Genomic DNA, 16,483 nt, shown 5'->3' with positions numbered 1-16,483 from the left:
GATAAAATAGACCCGATTTATAACATAGAAAACTATTCGAAAGAAGTTAAATTTCGTTTTCAAAAAACTCACGAATTAGCGAATAAAACAGTTACAGAACACAAATTAAAAAATCAAACCGGATATAACAAAAGTTCACAACCAATATCTGTCAAGGTATTTGACAAGGTATTGCTTGAAAAAGAACCCCGCGACAAGCATAGTAGTATCTATATTGGTCCGTATACCGTAATAGGTATTGACGGCGTAAACGTCACGTTAATTGATGACGAAACGAAAAAGAAAAAAATAGTACATAAAAATAGAATAAGAAAAATTAATTAAATTAAATTTTAAATTCAAGATTATTTAAAGTTAATCTCTATTGTTAAATTAGAAATAAAATGTTTTTCTTCCAAACCTGGAAAAAAAAGACAATGAAATCAAATAAATTTAAACAATCATTAAAAATTAAGAACTTAATTCATACAGTAAAATTAAAACACAAAAAAAATTGTTTTTAATTATAAAAATTAAATTTAAGTCCTACTTTAGAATTAGACTTTAGAATTTCATTTTTAATTTAGATCTAAACATAGATGTAGATTTAAATTTAGTTTAACAGTCTTAAACTTTTATTAAGATAAAATACATCACGTTTGGGACAGAAGAATTTGGCCAATTCTTCTTTTCCAAAGGGGGATGATGTAAGGCAACCCTTATGATAAGTGTTGAGTGACCATAACATCAATCATTAAATATTAACCACGTCAATTTTTTGACCACACCAATCACTCACCATGAGGGTTACCTTCATAAACGTCACTTTGAATGACGCCAATTAATTTCGCGCATTCAACTCGTCAAGAAGCAAAGTTTTCAGCAGCTCACATATATATATATAAATACATATATATTAAATTTTCTAAGTTTGTGAACATTTTTATATTCAACAAATAAAATATTTTAAAAAGACTATATTTAAAAAGTAAAGTTCATCAGTTTCTTGTTTTGGTATTAGAAGCAGTGTATGTGCGAGAAGTCTACGCAATTAGTATTGTGTGCCTTACTTAAGTTGCGTTAAGGCGTTTGGGCGATAACCTGCGTCAACTACGACGCAAGAATAAAGATGACCACGATGGTCATCTTACAAATGAATAGAAATGTTTGACTATCCATGTACCGAGCCATTTTGCAGTACCGAAATCCTAGGATTGCACTTAATAAAATACTGTGATTTCTTCTGGATCGCACAATGCTCATTTAAATATCTTTACTTCGTTTATTTTTAAGTTTCAACTTCAAACCACAGGAAATCATCTTTCCTGCCGTAAAAGGCGACAAAAATACCAGATTCAAGGGGTTGTGTAGCGCAACCTTTTCAGGTTGCCAGCGCAATATATAGGTTCCCCAGACCCAATTGTCAACCTCACCTATCCGTGGCGAATCCTGTTTCATTAACAGCCGAGGCTCTGGCGATCCCTAGCTCCTCATGGAACTTGGGGTGGGGAGGGAGGTATGGCCTGAAGGTTTAATGTAGCCATACAAATCGTACCCAAGATGGTCGGGCTAGTACCTTAATGGTGCTGTGTTACCGGAGCGCACCGGATCTGTATCCAGCAAAGGACCATAACATCGATAACACTCCCCAAAGCCTTCGGGGAGCAACCCTATCGCTACAACAACCAGTCGGCTACTATTTCGTTTTGAGAAGGTTGAAATATGCTGCACTTTTGTAGAATTGCAGTGTAACATTTTGGGAAACGAACAAGTCTCCGATGTCGAAATATGAGAGAACTGTCATTATGCAAAACGAATGCGGCATGTTAGTCAGAAAAGAAATCACCATAAATTTAGATAGAATACGCACCATTTATATAAGGACCTAACTTTAGAGTAGAATATGAAATATGAAATGTGTATTTTCTGCAACGATTGGTTTTTTATGAAAATTAGAATTTTCAACATAGTAATTGTGTAGTATATAGTTATTATTTAAATCTATTTACATACCTGCATGGGTTTTGGTTTAAAAAATGTATAAGCCATTGAGAATTTTCCACACTTAGGTATATTTTGTTGTTGCGCGTAGAAAACTTTTGACCTTTAATTGGCAAACATTTTACATTTTCTGTGGTTTCTAGTGTGAGAATACCTTTATTGCTTTGCCTTTTTTTATTTTAGAACACAAATAAATGCACAAGCGTTGAATTCGACCTTTATATTATTTATGGCCAATACGGCCGGAAACACCAACTCACTGCACTTCCGCTACTCAGGATTGGAATGAGAGATTGCACTTTTGATGTTGCACTTTTGCACAAACACTTAACAGCTAAAAGACACATACATAACTTATATATTTCTAATATTTTCTTAATTAATTCACAATTTTTGGTTTTATTTGCATTTTTCACTAATTTCTTTTCATTTATATCGCGCGCGCAACTTTTACACTTGCTCGATAACAAATAGCTGTGTTTATTGAACAAAGCTCCCATCACAGTCAGTGCTTACAAGCGGGATTTTTAAATAAACAATTTCCGCTTTTTATTACAGAATCTCCTATATTTTCAACGGTACTTATATCAGGTAATACTACATATTACAAAAGTAATATCCGGTTTTTAACACGCTTATATTGGCTTCACTTGTATGTATGCTTGTTTGTAACTCTCTAGGCTAGGTGCGCAAAGCAGAGTTAGACCCATCTAGCCGCAGTTATTGAAAACTCGCGGCAGTGGTTAAATAACTCGCTACAAAACGAGATGTCCTTAATAGCGGAGACACGAACCTTTGTACTACGGTAACGGTACTATCAACATAAAATATGTAAGTGGATTTTGGATACTAAAACGGCCCATATTTGCGTGTTTTTTTAGTTTTTTAAAAAAAAATTTTCCAGCGAAATATATATATATTTCCGGAGGTGATATCCAACATCATTATTTAATTATTCTTAAACCAGATAGCTCTAGGGTTGATATCCAACTTCATTCTACAATCATTACCCAATCCTTGAGAAATTTTTTAAAATTTAGAGTACTCGAGTTGATCTCCAACGCTATTGTCATCATCAAACTATTATCCAACCCTTGAGAGATTTTGAGAAATGTACATTTCTCAAATGAATAATCAACACATTTCTCCAGTTGATATCCTACATTGTATATCGAGTTGAGGTGGAGTTGAAAAAAAATCTCAAAGGTGGTACGTGTGTTGTGTTTTCTCTTATTATTATTCTAAGAGAGAAAAGAATTTCACTGTACACTATTAATTCCCGGTTTCCAGTAGTTGGTTAAGCTAAGCTTAAACTAAGTTCGCTTAAACTCTAGTCAAATTTAAACTCCAGTTAAGCTACAGAGCAGTTTTTCAGTCACAGTTTAAGGCCAGCTTTGGGGTAAGCTTTTTGTACGGCAACATTGGTTTTTTTTTTAGACAACAAACATTTAAAAGATATTTCTCCAGCGAAATATATATCTATTCCGAAAGTGATATTCAACACCATTATCTAGTTATTCTTAAACCAGATAATTCTCAAGTTAATATCCAACTTCATTCTCCAATCACTATCCAACCTTTGAGAAATTTTGTAAAATTTATAGTTCGCGGGTTGATCTCCAACGTCATTAGCATTTTCAAATTTTTATCCAACCTTTGGGAGATTTTGAGAAATGTACAGTTCTCAAATGAATATTCGACACGCTTCTCTACTTGATGTTCTACATCTACAGCTATTTACTGTGAAAAATTAATACCTCATTGATAGCAGTAATGAACCATAATTTATCAAAAATAAATCATATATGTTTTATTTTATTTTCGTGAAAATACTGTAGTATTGGAATCTTACACTTGAGTCCAGTCAAAGAACCACAAGTTGGGAACTATCATTTTTCAACCAAAGTAATAGCATTTTTCGCTTTATAAGAAATTCCCTCTTTTGCTGAGTACTCTATGATTCTTAAGTTGAACCACTGATTCGTAACAACTCTTGAGATTGTAGAGGTATGCTAGTTATCAACATGAGCTCTAATGGTACTCAAGGCAAAATGCTTGTTTGGTATATTCGACGCCATTTCGAACGAACGCAAATCACCGATACGTTAACTAGAGTTTAACTCTGCTAGATCGGCCGCTTAAGCCCAGCTTAAACATCAGTTAAAGTAGACTGAAAAACTGCAGAAAAAGTTTAAGCGTAGTTAAACTGACAAACTTTGCTGAACTTGTACTGAAAAACCGGGCCTAAGTGTACTGAAATGTTTCAGGTACACGTCGTTGATTGACGGTCTACATACTATCGTTTTTAGCAAACGCCATGAAGATAAACTAATAAGTACCAACAATTTATAAACATCAAAATATTTATTTCGGCAGTACGGAAGACTTCTGAATATCAATAATATATGTTTGGCCTTCAGCACTAAGATTTTAAAATTATTGAATTCATAAATAAAAAGACCCTTCTTTCTTATATACCTTTAAATTCCCAATCAGGGCTTTAGAGCAATGTACAGCTAAGAAATTAAAATTCATTCGAAAATTAGCACATTAGCTAAACATTTTCAGCATTCAAATTTGTAAATTTTTGCCATTTAAGGCAATACCTAAAGGAAAGCTACAGTTTAACAGAGAAATAAAAGGACAAAGAATGGTAAAATTATTTTCGAAGTTGCATTCATATACTTTTTCGAAGTATAATTTGTTATCAAGGGCATGCAAAAACTAACTAAAATAACCACTTCGATAACCATTTTTGACGTGCGATACCTCAGTGGCACACTTGTACTTTCCCTCTAGGTCAAGCTATTGTTTAAAATGGAAACTGAACAGCCCTCATTTTTCAACTTATTTTGCTGTGGCTATTTGGTATACATTTTCTTATGGTTCTTGTAGTAATTTGTTGGATCGTAACTGAAGTATTCTATTTTTATAAAGCAATATAACAATTGAATCAATCTATCTTTAACTGCTGTAATATGTATGTGGTATTACCGGATATAAGTATCCTTAGAAATACAGGTGATTCTGTATTTATAAGCGGGAATTGTTTATTTAAAAATTCCGCTTTTAAGTACTGGCTGTATCGAAACGTCATATAAAAGCTTTGTTCGCGTATTTTTTCCAACAGAAACTTACAAACAGCCAAAATCCTCTCAACTATCAGCTGTTTTCTCTCATTGAGAAAGATATGTAAAAAAGTACGCGAACAGAAATCCATCAAAAACTATCACAATTCGCGAACAGCTGATGAATTATTTGGCGGTACAAAAAATTATAAAAGTTGAAAAAATGGAAAGCTCGTAAAGTTTGTCCATCTTGTTCAGATGTTCGCCCTCATTATTTTCAATAACACATACCTTTTCCATGCTTTATTTTCCGGCTGCAATACTTGAATTAAATTTCGCAATTTGCGTAAATTGAAACCAGCAGTTTTTCTGTTTGTAAATTGCTGTTGGCAAAAATTTTACCAACCGAAAATTGCAGCTCTCAGCAAAATGAAATGCCACTTTACTCTCTCTTTTTCTTCATTTTTTTTTGGGGAGCCAGGTACGCGGGTACAGAAAAACTTGCAAAATTTGCAAAATCAATAGAAACCTGGAATACCCGAACGAAGCTAAAGTAACTGTGTTCAATCACAAATCACCTACCCAGATAGCGCATTCACGAGTTCAAAATTGCTTCGTTCTGCACAACTACGTGCCAGTTGACCCTTGAGCGAATGGAAAAAAGAGCGAGAAAAAAAGAGCTAAAGGAAAAGGGTCAATTTATACGTTATATAATACAGCTGATCTAATGTTTACATGCGCATTGCGCAATCTCTTTGTGTGATTTGTGGTGTTCAATAAACACAGCTTTTTGTAAACGAGCAAGTGTAAATTTAACGCGCGCGACATAAATGAAAAGAAATTTGTGAAAAATGTAAATAAAACAAAAAATGGTGAATAAATTAAAAAAATATTGAAAATATATATGCTATGTGTTTGTTTTTAAGTTGTTAAGTGTGTGTAAGAGTAAAAAGTGCAACATCAAAAGTGTAATTTCTCATCCAATCTTCAGTAGCGGAAGTGCAGTGAGTTGGTGTTTCCGGCCGAATTGGCCATAAATAACATAAAAGTGGAATTCAACGCTTGTGCATTTATTTGTATTCTAAAATTAAAAAATCAAAACAATTAGGTATTCTCGCTCTAGAAACCGTAGAAAATATAAAAAGTTTTCCAATTAAAGGTCAAAAGTTTTCTACGTGCAAAAATAAAATATACCTAAGTGTGGAAAATTGTCTACGGTTTATTCATTTTCTATACAAAAACCCATTCAGGTATGTACATATATTTGAATAATAACTACATATATATTACACAGTTACTATGTTGAAAATTGAAATTCTCATAAAAACAATCATTGCAGAAAGTACACATTTTATATTTCATATTTTGGCCTAAATGCATAGCCAAATCTAAAGTAAGGTGCTTGAATAAACGGTGCGTCTAAATTTATGGTGTTGTCTTTTCTGATTCCCATGCATAATGACAGGACTGTTGTTCTATTCAAAACGAAAGAGTAGCCAGTTGGCCGGTTTATAGAACGTGTGAAATAAAATTTGTTTATGGTTATTAATATGTTTTGTTGAATTCATATAACATCTTTATTAATAGAAAATATAATACAAGTAAGAAAATAATAGAAAAGCCGAGATCTGCTCAAACACGTGCGCCGCCCAAAGTCACTAAAAATATCTGCCAGGAAGCTCTATTTGACAGTTCATATATTAAGGCATCATTTATGTATGTATAGGTGAACTGGTGAGCAGGGTTGCCTGTCGCTCCAACACCTCTCCTGTTGAATTGTAAAGTCCCGGAGAACTGCGTTTTAGCCTGGGGAGTATCTCATCACTGGTTTAACCTTCCGTGTAAACCGTCTAGGTGTTTCACTTATACTGACGTTATCAGCCGTAGTAACCCGAGGTTGCGGCGGAACTACGATGGTGTTACTTGGAGTCGCTGTAGAGTCGGTTACGTTCGAAGGCTGCTCTACTACAGAATGATCCTCGTGTGGCTCGTTTATGTCGTTTAATCAAAACGCTTCTGCTAGGAGTGACCTGTGTTTCGGCTCCGTTGTATGCGTTTCTTCAGTATAGCGTTTACGGATTTGGTTGGTATGTGCACGAATTACTTTGCCGTTTTCCAGTTTTAAATTGTACATAACCGCTCCTACTCGTTCAATGATTTCAGCCGGTTTCCAGGCCTAACAATAATTATTTTATCATTATTATTGTTATAATATATTTTTTCTTAATTGAAAAAATTTTTAATTAGAATAGAAGAAAGAAAAAATGTTGACAACTGCCAAAGCTCGTTGTATAGATCCATTTCGGGAACTGCTAAATTCCTTCATCGGCAAAGTTTAGGCGCCGCTGCTATAACCATTCAGCCATCACAGCGGTTTTTTGTTTGTCTTCATTATTCCTACTTCAATTCTGGTTCTTGCCAATTGATATTCACAGCACTGCGACATCTGTTACAGAATAGTTGTGAAAATTGGACTTTGTTTATGGCGATGATGCCATAGTGTCATATTTTATTGACACTTTTTCCCCGTGCTCTGGGATGTATTAACAATTTTTGTTGTTATATCGGCCTACTGATTTGTAATATCGCGAGTTAATATCGATCACAAGGCCTAACAATAATTATTTTATCATTATTATTGTTATAATATATTTTTTCTTAATTGAAAAAATTTTAAATTAGAATAGAAGAAAATCAGTATGCCGATATAACAACAAAAATTGTTAATACATCCCAGAGCACGGGGATAAAGTGTCAATAAAATATGACACTATGGCATCATCGCCATAAACAAAGTCCAATTTTCACAACTATTCTGTAACAGATGTCGCAGTGCTGTGAATATCAATTGGCAAGAACCAGAATTGAAGTAGGAATAATGAAGACAAACAAAATACCGCTGTGATGGCTGAATGGTTATAGCAGCGGCGCCTAAACGTTGTTGATGAAGGAATTTAGCAGTTCCCGAAATGGATCTATACAACGAGCTTTGGCAGTTGTCTAAATGTTTTCTTTCTTCTATTCTAATTTAAAATTTTTTCAATTAAGAAAAAATATATTATAACAATAATAATGATAAAATAATTATTGTTAGGCCTTGAGCTCGATATTAACTCGCGATATTACAAATCAGTAGGCCGATATAACAACAAAAATTGTTAATACATCCCAGAGCACGGGGAAAAAGTGTCAATAAAATATGACACTATGGCATCATCGCCATAAACAAAGTCCAATTTTCACAACTATTCTGTAACAGATGTCGCAATGCTGTGAATATCAATTGGCAAGAACCAGAATTGAAGTAGGAATAATGAAGACAAACAAAAAACCGCTGTGATGGCGGAATGGTTATAGCAGCGGCACCTAAACGTTGCCGATGAAGGAATTTAGCAGTTCCCGAAATGGATCTATACAACGAGCTTTGGCAGTTGTCTAATTTTTTTCTTTCTTCTATTCTAATTTAAAATTTTCTCAATTAAGAAAAAATATATTATAACAATAATAATGATAAAATAATTATTGTTAGGCCTTGAGCTCGATATTAACTCGCGATATTACAAATCAGTAGGCCGATATAACAACAAAAATTGTTAATACATCCCAGAGCACGGGGAAAAAGTGTCAATAAAATATGACACTATGGCATCATCGCCATAAACAAAGTCCAATTTTCACAACTATTCTGTAACAGATGTCGCAGTGCTGTGAATATCAATTGGCAAGAACCAGAATTGAAGTAGGAATAATGAAGACAAACAAAAAACCGTTGTGATGGCTGAATGGTTATAGCAGCGGCGCCTAAACGTTGCCGATGAAGGAATTTAGCAGTTCCCGAAATGGATCTATACAACGAGCTTTGGCAGTTGTCTCAATTTTTTCTTTCTTCTATTCTAATTTAAAATTTGTTCAATTAAGAGCCTTGAGCTCGATATTAACTCGCGATATTACAAATCAGTAGGCCGATATAACAACAAAGATTTGTCTTAGTGGGTAGCTTTGCTGCTGATGCACATCCCTGGCAATTTCGTACAAGCGATTAGATATCAGAATCGATATTAGGCCAGTAAACAAAACTCCGTGCTATTGATTTTGTTCGTTCGACGTCGGGGTGTCCTCTGTGTAATTGCTTTAAAACCCTCTTGCGCAGCATTGCCGGTATCACGATGCGATGTCCAAACATGAGACATCCGTCAACTATGTGGAGGTAATTTTTACGATTTAAAAATTTTCTTGCTTCCATGGAGTATTCTATGTTATTTGGTCACCCGTCGTTTACATACTGCATAATGGTTCGTAGCGATATATCCTTTTGAGACTCATATTTAACCATTTTGTGTGTGACGGGTAATCTGGCGATTGAATCTGTAAGTATTTGTAAAACTTCAGCTTCGAATTTAATAGAGGCTATGAAGTAATCTTCTGCCGGATTTACGTTTTTGTCTATTAGGCGTGATAGAACGTCTGCGTGACCAAAATTGTTTGTTGATACATAGCTTATGTCGAAATCATAAGCTAATAATTTTATAGCCCAACGCTGTAATGGGTTTGCTTGGTGTACTGCGATGCCTTTCTTGTTTGTGGTCCGTTTGCGGCTTGAATTTACGGCCAAAAATCATTTTGTGAAATTTTGTGAGCGCGAAAACGATGGCCAGTCCCTCTTTCTCGATTTGGCTGTAACCTTTTTCAGCCGCTGTGAGCGACCGCGACGCATGACATATTGCTTTCATAGAGCCGTCCGGGTACTCGTGCAGGATGCATGCCCCGAGGCTGTAGTTTGACGCGTCTGCCGCGACCACAATATCGAGCTTTGGATCAAAATGCGTCAGCACTAAATCTGAAGTGAGAATGTTCTTAAGTTGCTTAAAACTGTGGCTTTGCTTTTGAGACCAGTGCCATTTGACGTTCGCTTTTAGTAATTCATCCAGTGGTCCTCTGTAGGTGCGTAAATTGGGGATGAACTTACCATAAAAATTGATTGCTCCCAGAAATGAGCGTAGTTCGGCAATATCTTTTGGTTCGGGCATTTGTGTTAATGCGGCTATGCGTGCCCGATCTGGCTTAATGCCTTCTTCGTTTACGATAAAACCCAAATATTTAATTGTTTTCGAATAAAACGTACATTTTTCAAACTTTAATTTGAAACCGAACTCGTGAATGCGCTTTAATACCGATTGTAAATTATCGTCATGCTCTTCTCGGCTTTTGCCTGTTATGAATATGTCGTCTATGTATGCCGCTACTCCCGTAAGCCCACACAACATTTTATCCATAATCTGCTGGAATATGGTTGGGAATGATTTGACGCCGAAAACCATTCGGTTGTACCGGAAAAGACCCAGGTGTGTGTTTATGGTAAGAAGGTGCTTCGACTCGTCATCTACCTCAACTTGCAGAAACGCATCTGAGAGGTCGATGTGGCTGAAAAACTTAGCCTTAGCCATCCGTGCGAATAGGTCTTCGGGTATAGGCAACGGGTACTGGTGCATTTCCAAAGCATTGTTCAAGCCGGTTGAGAAGTTGCCGCATATTCGCACGCCACCAGTTGCTTTTTTTATCACCACGATTGGAGCTGTCCAGTCTGAAATATTGACTGGTATAATTACGTTTATCTCTTGAAGGCGTTGTAGCTCTGCTTCTACAAGTTCTTGAATGGCATAGGCAACGGGCCGCTTTTGGCGAAATATTGGCTGCTGATTTGGCTTGACCGTGAGATGGGCTTTTGCTTTGGTGCAAAGACCGAGCTCTTCACTAAAAACACCTGGAAATGACTGTTTCAGGAGTTAAATGCTTTTATTGATTGAGATGTTTGTACTTCCCTGATTATCGCGTGTTCCTTTGTTGATTTTGTTGCAGATCGCGTTGATTGGTTCGTCATCGAGTTCTAATGCTGCGATCCAATCTAATCCCATGACATTGAGATTTTCGATAGGTGAAACATAGCAGGTTGTTGATGCTTGCTTATCCTTGAATTTAGCCGTGCACTCGAATTGTGCTGATAGTGGAAGTTTACCTGTTGCACTGCGGGCTGTGTTGTTGACTGCAATTGTATTGCTCACTTTAAGTCGACGGAAAGTGTCTTCCGATATGATCGGTATATCTGAAGCTGTGTCGAATTGAAGATCCGTTGGAATCCCATTGATTTGCACGCGAATGTATTTGCGGTTTGCTACGCTGATTTTGTTTGTGACAAATATATTATTAATTGACTTTCCTTCACCTTGGCTTCTGTTGTTCCTTTTCGTTGTCTTGTCCGTGCGTTTTGCGTTCGCGGGTTTTTGTTTTTGATTTTTGTGAATTTTGCCCGCGCTGCAATAGCCTTCTTTGTGCCCTTCGCGTTTGCATTGTTTGCATTTGTGCGTCTTAAATTGAAAATCTGACGCGTAATGCATCCCGCCGCAGTACCAACACGGTGTTTTTGGAATTTTGTTGTTATCGTTTTTAGCATGTATCTTATTGACAGTGCGTGCCTCATTTTTGTTTTCAATTAAGGCTGTATCTGTTTTAAGATTTACTAAACGCTTACACTCTGCTGTTAATTTGTCAAGTGTAATTGTTTCTTCGCCACTGTCTAGTTTTGCAAGCAATTTGGTTCTAACCTCAAAATCGGTTGGAGACTTCAACCCCATGATGAAAATCAAACACTTGAATTAATCCAGTGTTAGCTTATTAAGTTGAAATTTCTCATATTCTTTATTTACCGTGCCCGCGTATGTTATAAAATCTGCGGTTGTGTCTTTGCTTATCTGCAGGCAGTGATAGCGCGTGTTAAAAATAGACTTTTGTGACCCGAACAATTTTGTAAGCTTCTCCACCGTTTCTTTGAAACTGTGGTCTCGTGGATGTTTTGGCAAAATGAAGTTTACATACTTTGTATGTTCTGTGATACTGAGTTTACGCAAGAGTAAACGGACTTTGGCCGCATCGTCGAGATTTGCTGCGTCAACATCAAACAAATCTTCGTATCGTGCATACCACAGGTCGAAAGTGAGGTTATCTTCGACGCTGTACGAAAACTCTCGGATATTGGTTGCCAATAACACTATGAGAAATTCTTGAGAATTTTCAGAGTGCTTTGTGCTACCTGATTGCTGTTTGACCTGGAGGAGTTGCTTTACCAGCTCTCGCATGTCGGCGCTGTCTTTTTCCCGCTGCTCTTGCATTTGTTGGAAAAATACCTTCATTGATTCATCCATGATTTCAGCTTTATTTTCTTTCTTGTTTTGTTGAATTCATATAACATCTTTATTAATAGAAAATATAATACAAGTAAGAAAATAATAGAAAAGTCGAGATCTGCTCAAACACGTGCGCCGCCCAAAGTCACTAAAAACATCTGCCAGGAAGTTCTATTTGACAGTTCATATATTAAGGTATCATTTATGTATGTATAGGTGAACTGGTGAGCAGGGTTGCCTGTCGCTCCAACAGTTATTTTTAATTAACTTACTTAAGTAGATTCCTTTGTATATAAATTAACTGTTTCTTGTGACGAGAATGTTTGAGCATCAGAACTGTGGCAGAATGGTTCATCTTAAGATCTGCTCTGTCATGAAAAATCCAAAAGTCTTACTGTGCGAATGGATGAACTTTTGTAAAAAGAAAATAAAATAAATGTAAGGCGCGATAACCTCCGAAGAGATTTTAGGCCGAGCTTCTCTTCCGATTTGCGTCGTGCTCCTTTTAATTTTTTCCTTCAAAATGGCGATGCGGAACCTACCTGTTTTATGCCGACTCCGAACGGCATCTGCAAGGCGGATGAGTTTTCGCTGAGAGCTTTTCATGGCAGAAATACATTCGGAGTGCTTGCCAAACACTACCGAGGCTCAAACCCGCTTAGAAAAATGTTCTTCTAATTGAAAAACCTTGTTTTTAAAATTTTGATGTTGCTTTGCCCGGGACGTGATCCAAGGATCTTCACTACCATCACACCACAGCAGCGCATATTGAGAAATTTAAGGGTAACATGTTCATGTGCAAAAGAAAATATTTTTCTAGCTTGTCTCCACCTAGAGCTTTAACTGTTAAGATTTATTAAATCACATATTTTAACCTGCACTTTAACAACGGGGACAGTTTATTTGATGCTTTAATTTTTTAAATTGAAAAAAAAAAAAACAAGCAAGGAAGGCTAAGTTCGGGTGTAACCGAACATTACATACTCAGTTGAGAGCTATGGAGACAAAATAAGGAAAATCACCATGTAGGAAAATGAACCTAGGGTAACCCTGGAATGTGGTTGTATGACATGTGTATCAAATGGAAGGTATTAAAGAGTATTTTAAGAGAGAGTAGGCCATAGTTCTATGGATGGACGCCATTTAGGGATATCGCCATAAAGGTGGACCAGGGCTGACTCTAGAATTTGTTTGTACGATATGGGTATAAAATGAAAGGTGTTACTGAGCATTTTAAGAGGGAGTGGGCCTTAGTTCTATAGGTGGACGCCTTTTCGAGATATCGCCATAAAGGTGGACCAAGGGTGACTCTAGAATATTTGTACGATATGGGTATCAAACGAATGGTGTTACTGAGCATTTTAAGAGGGAGTGGGCATTAGGTCTATAGGTGGACGCCTTTTCGAGATATCGCCATTAGGGTGGGCCAGGGTGACTCTAGAATGTGTTTGTACGATATGGGTATCAAATGAAAGGTGGTAATGAGTATTTTAAAAGGGAGTAATCCTTAGTTCTATAGGTGGACGCCTTTTCGAGATATCGCCGTAAAGGTGGACCAAGGGTGACTCTAGAATGTTTGTACGATATGGGTATCAAACGAAAGGTGTTACTGAGCATTTTAAGAGGGAGTGGGCATTAGGTCTATAGGTGGACGCCTTTTCGAGATATCGCCATTAGGGTGGGCCAGGGGTTACTCTAGAATGCTTGTACGATATGGGTATAAAACGAAAGGTGTTACTGAGCATTTTAAGAGGGAGTGGGCATTAGGTCTATAAATGGACGCCTTTTCGAGATATCGCCATTAGGGTGGGCCAGGGGTGACTCTAGAATGTTTGTACGATATGGGTATCAAACGAAAGGTGTTACTGAGCATTTTAAGAGGGAGTGGGCATTAGGTCTATAGGTGGACGCCTTTTCGAGATATCGCCATTCGGGTGGGCCAGGGGTGACTCTAGAATGTGTTTGTACGATATGGATATCAAATTAAAGGTATCAATGAGGGTTTTAAAAGCGAGTGGCCCTTAGATGTATATGTGAAGGCGTTCTCGCGATATCGACCAAAACGTGGACCAGGTGATCCAGAAAATCATCTGTCGGGTACTGCTAATTTATTTATATATGCAATACCACTAACAGTATTCCTGCCAAGATTCCAAGGGCTGTTGATTTCGCCTTGTAGAACTTTTTCATTTTCTTCTACTTAATATGGTAGGTGTCACACCCATTTTACAAAGTTTTTTCCAAAGTTATATTTTGCGTCAATAAACCAATCCAGTTACCATGTTTCATCCCTTTTTTCGTATTTGGTATAGAATTATGGCACTTTTTTAATTTTTCGTAATTTTCGATAGCGATAAAGTGGGTGTGGTTATGGTCGGATTTCGGCCATTTTTTATACCAAGATAAAGTGAGTTCAGATAAGTACGTGGGTTAAGTTTAGTAAAGATATATCGGTTTTTGCTCAAGTTATTGTGTTAACGGCCGAGCGGAAGGACAGACGGTGGACTGTGTATAAAAACTGGGCGTAGCTTCCACCGATTTCGCCCATTTTCACAGAGAACAGTTACCGTCATAGAATCTATGCCCCTACCAAATTTGAGAAGGATTGGTAAATGTTTGTTCGACTTATGGCATTAAAAGTATTCTAGACAAACTAAATGAAAATGGGCGGAGCCACGCCCATTTTGAAATTTTCTTTTATTTTTGTATTTTGTTGCATCATATGATTACTGGAGTTGAATTTTGACTTAATTTACTTATATACAGTAAAGATATTAAATTTTTTGTTAAAATTTGAATTTAAAAAAATTTTTTTTTAAAAAGTGGGCGTGTTCTTCATCCAATTTTGCTAATTTTTATTTAGCACATATATAGTAATAGTAGTAACGTTCCTGCCAAATTTCATCATGATATCTTCAACGACTGCCAAATTACAGCTTGCAAAACCTTTAAATTACCTTCTTGTAAAAGTGGGCGGTGCCACGCCCATTGTCCAAAATCTTACTAATTTTCTATTCTGCGTCATAACGTCAACCAATCTACCAAGTTTCATCGCTTTAACCGCCTTTGGCAATGTATTATCGCATTTTTTCGGTTTTTCGAAATTTTCGATATCGAAAAAGTGGGCGTGGTTACAGTCCGATATCGTTCATTTTAAATAGCGATCTGTGATGAGTGCCCAGGAATCTACATACCAAATTTCATCAAGATACCTCAAAATTTACTCAAGTTATCGTGTTAACGGACAGACGGACGGACGGACGGACGGACGGACGGACATGGCTCAATCAAATTTTTTTTCGATACTGATGATTTTGATATATGGAAGTCTATATCTATCTCGCTTCCTTTATACCTGTACAACCAACCGTTATCCAATCAAAGTTAATATACTCTGTGAGCTCTGCTCAACTGAGTATAAAAAAAAAAAAAATCATAAAATGGGACCTCATACACAGTTTTAAATTTTGTGAAGCTTTTTAGCCATAAAAAATGTTCCTTGCAAACATTCCGACGCAAAAAAGTGCCATGAAAGACGTCTAAATCGGAGCGCTTACACTCATTTTGAGCTCATTTAAGTTCGATCAAACACATCCAAATTACAAATACGAGGGTTGCTATTTATATTTGGAGCCTTGGCAACACTAGTTGTTTGCATGCGCTATTTGACGTTTTCAATTGAAAGTTTGACGTTTTTAAGCATAACCTTCAAAAAATTTGACATTTGAGCACAAATTGTGTTGTTTACAGTAACCTAAAAATTGTATCTTTGTATTATCAAGACAGGAGTGCCTTGAACAACTTACTTCCACTTTTGGTGATGAAGCCCCATCCTTTGCCACTGTGAAATGCTGGTATAACGAATTCCATCGTTGCCGCCGTTCGCTAAGAGACGAAAGTCGTGAAGGTCGTCCAAAATCAGTTGTTGTGTAAGAAAACATTGACGCTGTGCGCGAACTTATATTGCAAAATCATCATACCACTCATCGCGAGATTGAGGTATCCCTGGGCATTAGTATGACGAGCATCAATATGATATTGCATGAACATTTAGCTGTGAAAAAAAATTTGTTCGCGTTGGTTCCCACATAATTTGACAAAATCCCAATCAATACCTCAATCGGAGTGGCAAAATGGCTACGAAAATTGGTTTGAACGCATGCAAAAGTGTATTGATTATCATGGAGAATACTTCTAAAAACAATAAAGCCATTTTCGATAATAAATTACTGTCTTCATTATTAGGCTCAAAATATA

The sequence above is a fragment of the Eurosta solidaginis genome, chromosome 5 (assembly GCF_040869045.1).
Source record: "Eurosta solidaginis isolate ZX-2024a chromosome 5, ASM4086904v1, whole genome shotgun sequence".
Lineage (NCBI taxonomy): Eukaryota > Metazoa > Arthropoda > Insecta > Diptera > Tephritidae > Eurosta > Eurosta solidaginis.
This window is presented reverse-complemented; position numbering follows the sequence as displayed.